Genomic DNA, 11182 nt, shown 5'->3' on the forward strand with positions numbered 1-11182 from the left:
GTTGCGAATACTTTATTAGTATTTTTCCAACACTATGGAACTCCTTTAAGAATACATTGTGATCGTGGCAGAGAATTTGATAACGTCCTCTTAAGAGACCTTTGCCGTCTTTTTGAAATAAAATTAACTTTTTCAAGCGTTAGTCATCCTCAATCTAACGGTTCGTTAGAAAGATTTCATGCTACATTAAATGAAATGATAAATATCCCCAAAACAGAACATCCCGATGAACATGCTTTTAATATTCTTCCATATGCTGTAATTTCTTATAACAACACAAAAAATAAAACTCATGGTTTCAGTCCTTACGAATTATTATTCGGACATACGTCTATTAGACCTCCTGAAACACTTTACAATCAAAAAGAACTAATCTCAAAATACATTCGAGATCTAAATAATCGTATGGAACACTATTACAAAATAGCAAGATCAAGATCAATCGCGCAAAAAGAAAAAGCTAAGGTGAGATTCGATAATTTAATAACCAGAAATATCCCTGAATATAAAGTAGGTGATAAAGTGTATGTAAAAGAATCTCAAATTAAAGACAAGTCCCATAATAAATTTAATGGTCCGTTCGAAATTATTGAAGTTTATGAAACATCAGCTAAAGTTAGAAATTTAGATACTAATTCACTTTCAAAAATAAACTTTGACAGAATGAAACCATTCTATGATTAGTTTTTCTTTCCAGATTCCTCGGAATTACATCGCAAGTCATCGCTCAATTCAACATATCACCAATTAATAATACGATAGGAATATTTTACCATGAAGCAGGTACAGTCAAAATATCAAATGACAAATGGACGCTTCTTGTATACAAAGACCTTCAAGAGATACGTGACAATAATAAGATACTCGATAAATTAATAACATTGTTTGACGATCCTTCACCTCGTATGACATCATTTAAAGTTGAAATTCAAACTCATGTTAGTCTTATCAGACAAACTGCAACATCAGTAGAACAAAAATATAAAGAAATTCTAGCTGATACAAACAATTACGCTTTTCGTAGTAAACGAGGTTTAGTCAATGGCATAGGTAGTATTTTTAAATCTATTACCGGAAACTTGGATTACGCTGATGGCGAATATTTTAATGAATGCATTAATAAAGTTACACGCGACGAACGTGAAATAGAACAATTACTTAAGAACCAAATATCGGTTACAAGTTCCGTTCTAAGAAACTTTAATTCTACTATTCAGCAATTTCAGATAGACGAGAAAAATTTCAACGAAAACATTGTAACAATTCAGAATGCACTAAACAGAATTTCCGATAATGTAGCTTTTTATGAGGCACAAGTAAAATTATTGAATTTTTGCCAATCATTAATGGAAAGCTATGTATTTTTGGAAAACTATCTTGATGATATTTTAAATGCCATCACTTTTGCTCGTTTAAGAATCTTGCACAGCTCAATAATCACTCCTATCGATTTAATCACTTCTCTCCAGGAAATTTCAAGAACTTTAACTAGAAATAATTTTCCCTTACCAACTTATACTTCAAGTGTTGCTAAGTATCTTGATGTAATTGAGTTAGAAGCCTATCAATCCGAAAATCAAGTTGTATTCGTTCTTCTTATACCCTTAGTAGAACCTGAAACCTATACACTTTATAAAACATTTCCCATCCCAATTTTGGATAATCGTACAGGTTTCTTTCACATTCTTCCAACAACGCAAAGATATATCGCGAGAGATGATGATTCTTTATTGTACGTATCACTTCAAAATTTAGAAAGCTGTAAAAACCTTCAGACAAGACTGAAAATTTGCTCAAACATACTCCAGTATCCAATTGACAGCGATGCTATATGTGAAGCACAACTGTTACGACAACAGAAAATTCTTCCAAGGACATGCCAAACATCAATTCTAGCCGCTACAGACTACAACGTTCAAGAAATTGACTACAACTTATGGTTAGTAACAATCTCCGAACCACTACCTGTCACTGTAAGATGCGGAAATCGAAATCCAGAGTCGCAGATACTGAAGACGAATTCAATCATCAAACTCCAACCTAATTGCAATGCCTTCATTGGAAGTACCAGAATCCATTCGAAATATCTCGTTCAAAACTTCAAAAACATTACATATCAAAGCCATCCTGTTAAGATCCCCTACGAATGCTGTAACCATTTACCAGAACGATACAATGTCCCTGATTTGAAGCCTTTAAAATTAAGCAAAATCAATTACGACGATTTAAGCGTGGCTCAACACAGATTAAACCAATACTCGGAAGAATTGGACAAAATCATTCAAGAACCTTTTGTCACTAAACATTATCATTGGTTTACCACCGCTTCAATTGTAATTATTGTATTAATTCTTGTTGTACTCATCTTATGCAAATGCAGGAAAAAGAAGTACCCTAAACTTTGCCTAACCGGAAACAGTGGACCACCGCCATCTCCAAGATCTGAACGCAGCGAGTTAAAACAAACCCAATGGAAGAAGCTATTACCAAGAAGAAGGACTAGTATCCACCCAGAACCATCTTTTGATGAATCCTTGGAACTTCAAGCTAATTCATAAAAGTTGTTGCATGGCTACAACTTTTTCCTAAAAAGGGGAGCTGTTATATCATGGTCACCCACCAGAGACGGACACTGACCCATAAGATTGCCAAGTCAGCTAAACGGAAATCATGTTCCAATTACAAAACCATAGCTATAGTAAAATTGTGCAATCAAGCTGTGTCAGCATAGGCTAATATTATAAATTAGAGGTGTAGTGTAAAAATCGCGTCTATTAATATTAAACTTTTGCATAAGTAGTTAATAGTACCATTATTTTATTATTCCAATATAATTAAGGGATTTCTTGAAATAAATATTTTTTTTTAAAAAGTGCTTCATAAGAAGAAGAACCCAACATATATATATATATATATATATATTAATATTAAAATAAAATAAGACAGGCATTGGAGATACTCTAATAAATACTATCACCAAAATGTCTTTTATTCAAGCTGCTTCTACACTTTTAAAGATTTGTCTAAATGTAATGGTATATGTAAATTACAAATAACATAATAAAACCATAAGAAGTAACAGCTATAGTATAGATATCTAGCTGTATGACAATTATTATTTAAATAATACAGTTTAAACACTGGTTATTACACTTCATTCTTTAAAATGTTGCCTTAAAAATACCCTCTTCCAAAACATTCCACATTGGATTTCAGTAGTGCCCTGTCAACCTAAACAATACAAAAATAAATAAGTATGTAATCTCAATAAATTTTAGTAAAACTTAACATCTGTAACATTAATGGTTGCTCTGGTTTATTCTTATTGTTGCAAAAGACCAAATCTTCAGAGCCTTTGGAGTATTCCTTTATCCTGTAAACATAATCAGTTCAATTTAAGGTAATACCTATTTATTTTCTAATGATTTAATATTAATATTCAACAACAAAATAATACACATCACTACTTGACGGCTTCCTAAATTAAGCCATTAAAAAGCCCATACCAGCTAAAAGGAATTTCTAATAGTATACCTACTTGTAATTGTTGAAGTCAGAAACAAGCATCTCCAACACTACAAAATAGTCTGCGCTTTTTCCCGTCCACAACCTGAAAAATAATTACACCAACACGTAGACGATTGCAGTATCTGTTATTGTAATATTAAAATAATCAAAGACAAGATATTTCCAACCAAACAAAACAATATTTTAATTAATGATAATGTGAGGTTAGAATAGAAACGAAAACCGATGATCATTTGCCATTTCCCCCTCCACCCGATCGCTCATCCCGATCTCTCATGTCCCTGTTCTGACCGGTCGCTGTTTTGAGCCCATCTCAGCGTAAGGGCAACTTCGGCAATCTTCGGTTTTACTGGTGGAGGGGGAAATGGCAAATGATCATCGGTTTTCGTTCCTATTCTAACTTCTAATCTAACCTCACATAACTACTAAAATATAGTTTGTTTTGTTTGGTTGGAAATTTCTTGTTTTTGATTATTTTAATATTGTAATAACAAATACTGCAAACTACATTTTCAGGTCTCAAACTAGCTGTGGTGCTGGCCTGTTGGTGTGACTTTCTGGTTCTAGACGGGAAAAAGACGCAGACATAATTTAAAACTTTGAAAATGTTTGATAAATGACTTCAACAATTAATTACAAGTATACTATTTGTAATTACTTTTAGCTGGTATGAGCTTTAAATGGCTTAATTTAGGAAGCCGTTAAGTAGTGATGTGAGTTATGTTATTGTTGAATAATAATATTAAATCATTTCAAAATAAATAAGTATTACCTTAACTTTTGTTGAACTGATTATATTCACAGGATAAAGGAATGCTCAAAAGGCTCAGAAGATTTGGTCTTTTGCAACAATAAGAAAAAACCAGAGCAAGCACTAATGTTAGAGCCGGTAAGTTTTGCTAGAATTTATTTTAATTACATACTTATTTATTTTTGTATTGTTTAGGTTGACAGTGCACTTCTGGAACTTCACTCAATGTGGAGAGTCTTGGAAAGTGGTATTTTTAAGACAACATTAAGTATGAAGTGTAATAACCAGTGTTTGAATTGTATTATTTAAATAATAATTGTCATACAGCTAGATATCTATTTCAACTTAACTAGCTGTTACTCTTTGTTTTTATTATGTTATTTGTAATTAACCTAACCTATCATTATTTTTAAACAAATCTGTAAAGGTAGTGTAGAAGCAGCTTTAATATAAGACAAATTTTGGTGATAAACATTAAAATAATTTAAAAGAAAGGATATACTGTTTCTATAATACAGAAAAACGTAAAACAAACAAGCCCACCCCAAACAAATACCTCACTATCCCATACATAAAAAACCTATCCGAGGATTTACAAAGGGTTGTTCAAGAGAAAGATATAACAGTCAGTCACAAAGGGTACAACCTGCTAAACACAAACTACTCTAAAATTAAAAATAAAATTAAAACAGATAGAAGATCAAATGTGGTATACGAAATCCCGTGTAGTAATTGTAGTGTTTGTTATATTAGTCAAACAAGTCAGTTATTAAAAAACAGAATAAATGGACATAAATATGACAAAAAAATACAACTGCTTTGACCAAACACACTAGAGAAACCGGACATTCTTTCAACTTCACAGAAACAAAGGTTTTAAAATCAGAAAATAATAAAAGAAAACGAGAGTTGTTCGAGACTATCGAAATAATTAAAAATCCTAACAGTATTAATTTTAAAACAGACACTAAACACCTAGGTATAATATATAACGGAATTTTAAAATAACACAAGCTCAATTTTATATTTTACTCAAACACTTCTTATCTATCAATAGTAAGTAGTAAGTAAGTAAGAGAGATTTATTTAGCATAATAGCTACATACAGGGTGGTCCAGTTTTAAGTGTCAATAATTCACCATTTGATAGCTAATCAAAAAATAAGTTGACTTGCATTGTGTCATTTTTCTGAAAAACGTTTTCTAAGGAAGATACAGTCCTCCAAATTTCAATTTAAAAAATCGTTTTATAGTTTAAAACTGAACATCCAAGACTTGTGAAAGTCCAAATTTGTACTGAATAGTCTAGAAACTTTTTTACTACTAGGAATAGTCTTATGATTCGCTTTCTCAGACTGCCATCCTGGTTGAGTGTCTGAAACTGGCATTCAAGAACTCCGGAAATCAAGACAAAGATTGTATTGTGCATGAAACTCATTTTTTACTACTAAAAATAATATAAAAGTTGACTTTTAATGCTAGAACTGACTTTACTAGGACTAAAGAGTCCAAAAGTATATTTTCAAGACTTTAATTGGTGTACAACTCAATTTTCTGGACTGGACAACAAGTCTAGAAGTAAATTAAATTTTCGGACTTATTTCTAAAAATTAGTTCTCAAGACTATTATTGTAGCATTTGGTACCAAAATTTTTTACTTTTATTACTGAAGAAACTTGACTTTTGGAAATAATCTTAAACTCGATTTTTCAGTCTTAAAAAGCATTAAAAACAGTCTGAATTTCTTAGAGATGCTACAATTTATTGCACCTATGAGTGTAGAAGTCAATTTAATAGTGAAGAAGCTTGAAATAACATTTTCAAGACTATGGTCAGTGGACACACTGGCTTTTAGGCCTGATAAGTCAAAAACTTTGTAAAGATAGTCTTGAAACTCGATTTGAGGCACTGAAAACAGCCTTAAAATACTAAACACAGTCTAGTTTATTAAGAAATACCCGAATTTTGAGCACTGAGGTTTCTAGAAGTCGATTTGTTATGTCAATAACTTGATGAAGATAGTCTTGAAACTCGATTTTCCAAGCTGAAAGCAGTTTTGAAGCACTAAAAATAGTCCAGAATTTGAAGAAAATGATGTCAATGTCCTGCATCTAAGACTATTTTCAAGACTAAAATATTGAAATTTGTCTTCAAATTATTTCAAATGCAAATTTTAAACTTCTGATGTCACTTTTCATTAGTTCAGTTACATTTTGGGGTTCAAGTCAATTTTTAAGGTTTAAATGTATGAATTTGTAGTAACAAATTCTTGCAAAAGTAGTTTTTAAGTCAATTTTTAGTATTAAAGTCTCTCGATTTGCATGAAAACTGGTTACAAACACAATTTTTGAGCTTCTGAAATTTTTATCTTTTCTAATTCAATTTTCAAAACTAAAGTCTAGAATGAATGAAAACTGGCTACAATAATATTATTTAAACTTCTTAAGTGAATTTTCCGTTTCCAAGACAATTTTTAAGTTGGGTTGGGTTAGTTTTGGGTCTTTGACCGTAATAACGTGTAATAAAGTGCTAGTTACAAATTTGATCAATATTGCTCCAGCGGTCTGACAGTTATGACAAAAAAAAAACGATTTTTTAAACAGAAATTTGAAGGACTCTATTTTCCTTAAGAAGCACTTTTCAGGAAAATGACATAATGAATGTCAACTTATTTTTTAATTGGCTATGGATTGGTGAATTATTGACATTTAAAACTGGACCACCCTGTATAAAAAACAATATGAATCACTTAAGTAAATAACAGCGCCTATAAAGCATAAAATATTAAAATCATACAGTCACAAATCATAAAATCCTTTAACCTATACCATCCACCTACGACACTAAATGTTTCCTTAATAAAACTTTAAAACCATGAAGAACGTCACACTCTTTAACATTACTCGGTAAGATATTAAAATCACTCAAGCCCTTACATAACACCCAATTATTCTCCTGACCAGAATTACATTTCTGTGTCAATATGAAGTCCAAAGCATTTCTTGTGCTATAAGCGTGTACATCCCTAAATAATGGTTTTATCGGGGGCAATACCACAAGAGCTCAGATTTAGCCGGATAATTTTTGTGCTTGTCTTAGAACACTTTCTTTGTGGTGTAACAGCACGAGACCTGTTGTAACTAAATCACGAGAGCGCAGCTCGAGTGATTTTGCCAAACATCAGGTCGAGTTTTGTACCATAAAGAAAGTATGAGAAGACAAGCGGAAAAATTATCCTGTTCAAAATCTGAGCTCGAATGGTATTTGATAAGACAATTCCATGAATATAATCAATAATATACGACTGCTTTGTACTGGCAGAAATAAATTTTTCTGGTTCTTTTGATTTTCTGCAGTAGAACTCTAGCCGAAGCGAGCCATAACCAAAACAATACGAACAAACATCAAAATTGACAGTGCCAGCAAAAACCTCAAGGTGAGACATTGCAACAATAGAAGTGTAGTGAAAATCCGTGGAAACGATGAAATCAACAGCAAAATTTATCCGATTTTTTTATCCGCTAGCAAACTCTCTTCCTTCCTTATTAGCCGATAGCAAACCGTGTTTTGATGACGTATATATGGCATTTTTTGTACATGAGTGGAATTGTCACAAATATACTTCAGTAACAGGTTATGTCTTAATTTAAATACAAATACATGGACATTAAATGCAATCTTCTGTTTCACGGATAACATATTTAAAACTTGAAGCATTGTCGCAACAGGGGTGTACCTATTGCACTTCAGTATCGTTCTCATAGCACGGTTGTGAACAATTCGGATTCGATCAATTTTATAGACCGTATAGAAGGGTCGCACAATACTCTAAATGTGGTGCAGCTATGCTGTTATATAACAATAATTTCGTTCCCAGCGAGAGTTGATTCCCTATTCTTGCGATAAAACTAATTTTCTTTGAAAATTTACGTGTTACATAATCAGCATGCATATGAAAATTTAGGTTTGAATCAAATATAACTCCCAAGTATTTTATTTGTGTCTCATACATGATTCTTTCGCCATTTATAGCTACATTTAAATTCTCAAAATTAACATTTTTTAAACTACTTTTTTTACCGAATACACAAAACTTTGATTTTAGAGCATTTACTGAAAGTCTGTTGTGACAAAGCCACTTAAACAAACCTTCCAAATCATCGTCCACAACCCGCCGCATCCGATCTAGATCTGTTCCCGCTAAGTAACTCGGTGAATGCCCTCGGACCTAAGTCTAGGGTTCATTCATCCCCGTTAAAGCGTCGCCCCCCGTGTTCCTCCTGACTAAAACCGGACCACATCATGCTCCCCGCCATCTTGGCAATCTGGGGGTAAGATTACTGTCTAGTCACTAAGTCAGTACGTTTTAAATAAAATTGGGTTACGTGTGGAAACCTGTGTGTTCTTCCCCCTCAACTACCCCTTAACGTGACATGGTGGAGGCGCCTCGTTTCATCCCCGTCTGCTAATCCCCACATTAGTGGACACGCCCTCGCAGACGCAGTTAACGGCGCAGGAAAAAGGGAATGAATAAAGGGTACAATTTGAGATCCGCAAAGACTGACATTTGCCCATTTGCACTAAGGTACAGAAGCTCAAGTGGAAGAAGATAAGCTAAGACAAGGGCCAGAAGGGTAAGGAAGAGACATAGCGAAAACACAATGATAGGTTGTGGAAGAAAAAGAGCTAGCCTGCAGGTCCACAGTTGCTTGAACTGAGTAGGGCAATGTCAAGAGGGGCCTGTAGGACGCTCTAAGAAGGCAACCATAGCGCAACATTTTTGGTGCATAGCAGCACATTATTTTCGCATTATATTGGGTATGGTAAAAGGCAAATTTTCTTAATTAGGTTTCATAGAATAAGTGTATAGTTAGCGTAATTATTTATTTACGATATCTTGATTTCTAGGTCAGTGTCGCGGTCCCTGACCTAAGTGTAGGTATGTGATGACCTAGCAAATTCGTGCAAGTATAAAGTTTTAGGTTACAACAACAAAATGTACTGGTATACAAAAAGGTTTTATTTATGTTTTAAGAGATGAATGGTAAACAAAGTAATAATTGGAATCTTATTTTATTTTTTTTAGGGTCAACCTGGCAATCTTGTTGCGTCTATCGATCAACTGCTACAGCCTTGTTGAAAAGCGAACTAGCCTTATGTCTTGGAGAAGCCGACATCTTCAGATGGGTCCCGCCACGACGGTTCTACTTACACCCGTGTGCACCCGAAGTCTTTAATAAGTCGAGCTGAAGAAGCATCTCCAGATGGGCTCACGTTAATTAGGAAGAAATATACATGTCCAAGGATAGGTGTGCTAAAGGAGCACGCAAAAGGACAGAATATGAAGGAATGAAGCTAAGCGATGGAGTTTGCCGCTTAGAGAATACAGTGCCAAGAGAAGGAACAATGATGAGATGAAGCCTAGGTGAAGCGTTTCCACTTAGACGATGGTGCCAAAGAAGGGTACAATGAGCAATTTACGTGAATTTCGCTTAATAAGGAAGGCAATAAGATAGACGCAACAGCAAGATTGAAAGGTGACCCAATGTAACATTTGTGATGTTTTAAAGTACACCTCTATCTCTCGCAGGCATTAAGAATAGGATTATATTAAGCTAATATATTGTAATCTGGTGAAGAAACAAAGGACTCGTTCCACCACCTTCATACACCCTATAGCATTTAAGGTTAACATTAGCATATGTATACTTTATGTATAAGTTTCGCTTTTAGTGTTCGGTGCGAACACTTGTTGGAAGGGGGAGATGTCACACCCGTGTTAGTAGTTACGGTGCACACCCAGTAACCAGCACAGTCAGCAAGGTTAGCATAATGAGGTCGCTGACGAATATAAAAGATGCACCGTAGCTCGACTAAATTACCGAACTCTGGGGTCTCCCCAGAGGAACTTTTAACATATTAGTTATTTAAAAACAATTGAATATCAGTATGGAGTATGTTGCATGAAATATTAAAGAATTGTTTGTAGAATCCAAAACCTTCTATAAAAATAAGGTTCCAGGTGTTTTTGCAAAAAGTAAAGCCCACTTTATAGAACAAAATTTAGTTTAAGTATTAGTAGGTATTAGTATTCACTGTAAAAATTAAAGGTTATTATAAATGATAAGTTTATGGAGGTTATTACATGACATATAGACTGACAAGTGCCAGTACATAAGTAGTAAATATTAAATAAAAAGTTGTAGCTTGTAGCTGCAATCGTTTTTCTTTAAGCTGGAATCCAAAACAAAAACGAAAAAGTTAATAAAATCATGTACCTAAAAACTATCACGTTTGTGATAATATTGTCACACCCGTGTTAATAGTTACGGTGCACACCCAGTAACCACCATAGTCAGCAAGGTTAGCGTAATGAGGTCGCTGACGAGTATAAAGGATGCACCGTAGCTCGGCTAAGGCACCGAACTCTGGGGTCATCCCCAGAGGGAGGTCACGAGCGACAGTCCGAACTTTCTAGTGCCCGGACGGGTCGTTACCCTGTTGCAGTGCCTTAAGTAAATCCTTTGGGCGTGTCGGACTTAGGGGCATCCTGCTCGTATCGAGCGGGTTCCGCTTGGCGGCACTTCAGAAGGCCTTACGCACATACACCCACACCCACACACCCCCTCTTGGACGGTGTTCGATGCTAAGAGTAATACAGTGCCTAATAAAGAAGACTTACTTGAGCTACAGTCTTGTTTCTCTTCCTACGCTACCCCCTAAACGTGACATGGTGGAGGCGCCCCGTTCATCCCCGTCTATTAATCTTCATATTGATAGACACACCCTCGCAAATTGAAGCCAATTAAGTCACAGGGAAAAGATGAAGGAATAACAGAGAAGAAAGAAGAGAGAGAAAGTTAGAGAGACCAGGAAGACGACACAACAATGCCCACCCCCACAA

General features: G+C 34.5%; 2 long non-coding RNA genes across 3 annotated transcripts; one reads left to right on the forward strand and one right to left on the reverse strand.

Annotated features, from left to right (window-relative positions):
* Window positions 1–2968: 2968 nt before the first annotated feature.
* LOC145736748 (uncharacterized) lies at window positions 2969–3765 on the reverse strand. Of its 2 annotated transcripts, none has more exons than XR_014180089.1 (3): window positions 3539–3765; window positions 3290–3373; window positions 2969–3231 (listed from the first exon to the last, which is right to left on the reverse strand). It is a non-coding gene; the product is annotated as an uncharacterized LOC145736748 (long non-coding RNA). The 2 variants fall into 2 exon arrangements; XR_014180090.1 differs by having other exon boundaries at window positions 3535–3765.
* Window positions 3766–3883: 118 nt separating this feature from the next.
* On the forward strand, window positions 3884–4774 carry LOC145736819 (uncharacterized). The gene is made up of 3 exons (XR_014180118.1): window positions 3884–4241; window positions 4333–4417; window positions 4475–4774. It is a non-coding gene; the product is annotated as an uncharacterized LOC145736819 (long non-coding RNA).
* The last annotated feature ends 6408 nt before the right edge of the window (window positions 4775–11182 follow it).

The sequence above is a fragment of the Ips typographus genome, linkage group LG12, assembly GCF_016097725.1.
Source record: "Ips typographus isolate SLU linkage group LG12, UJ_Ityp_2.0, whole genome shotgun sequence".
NCBI classification, from domain to species: Eukaryota; Metazoa; Arthropoda; class Insecta; order Coleoptera; family Curculionidae; genus Ips; species Ips typographus.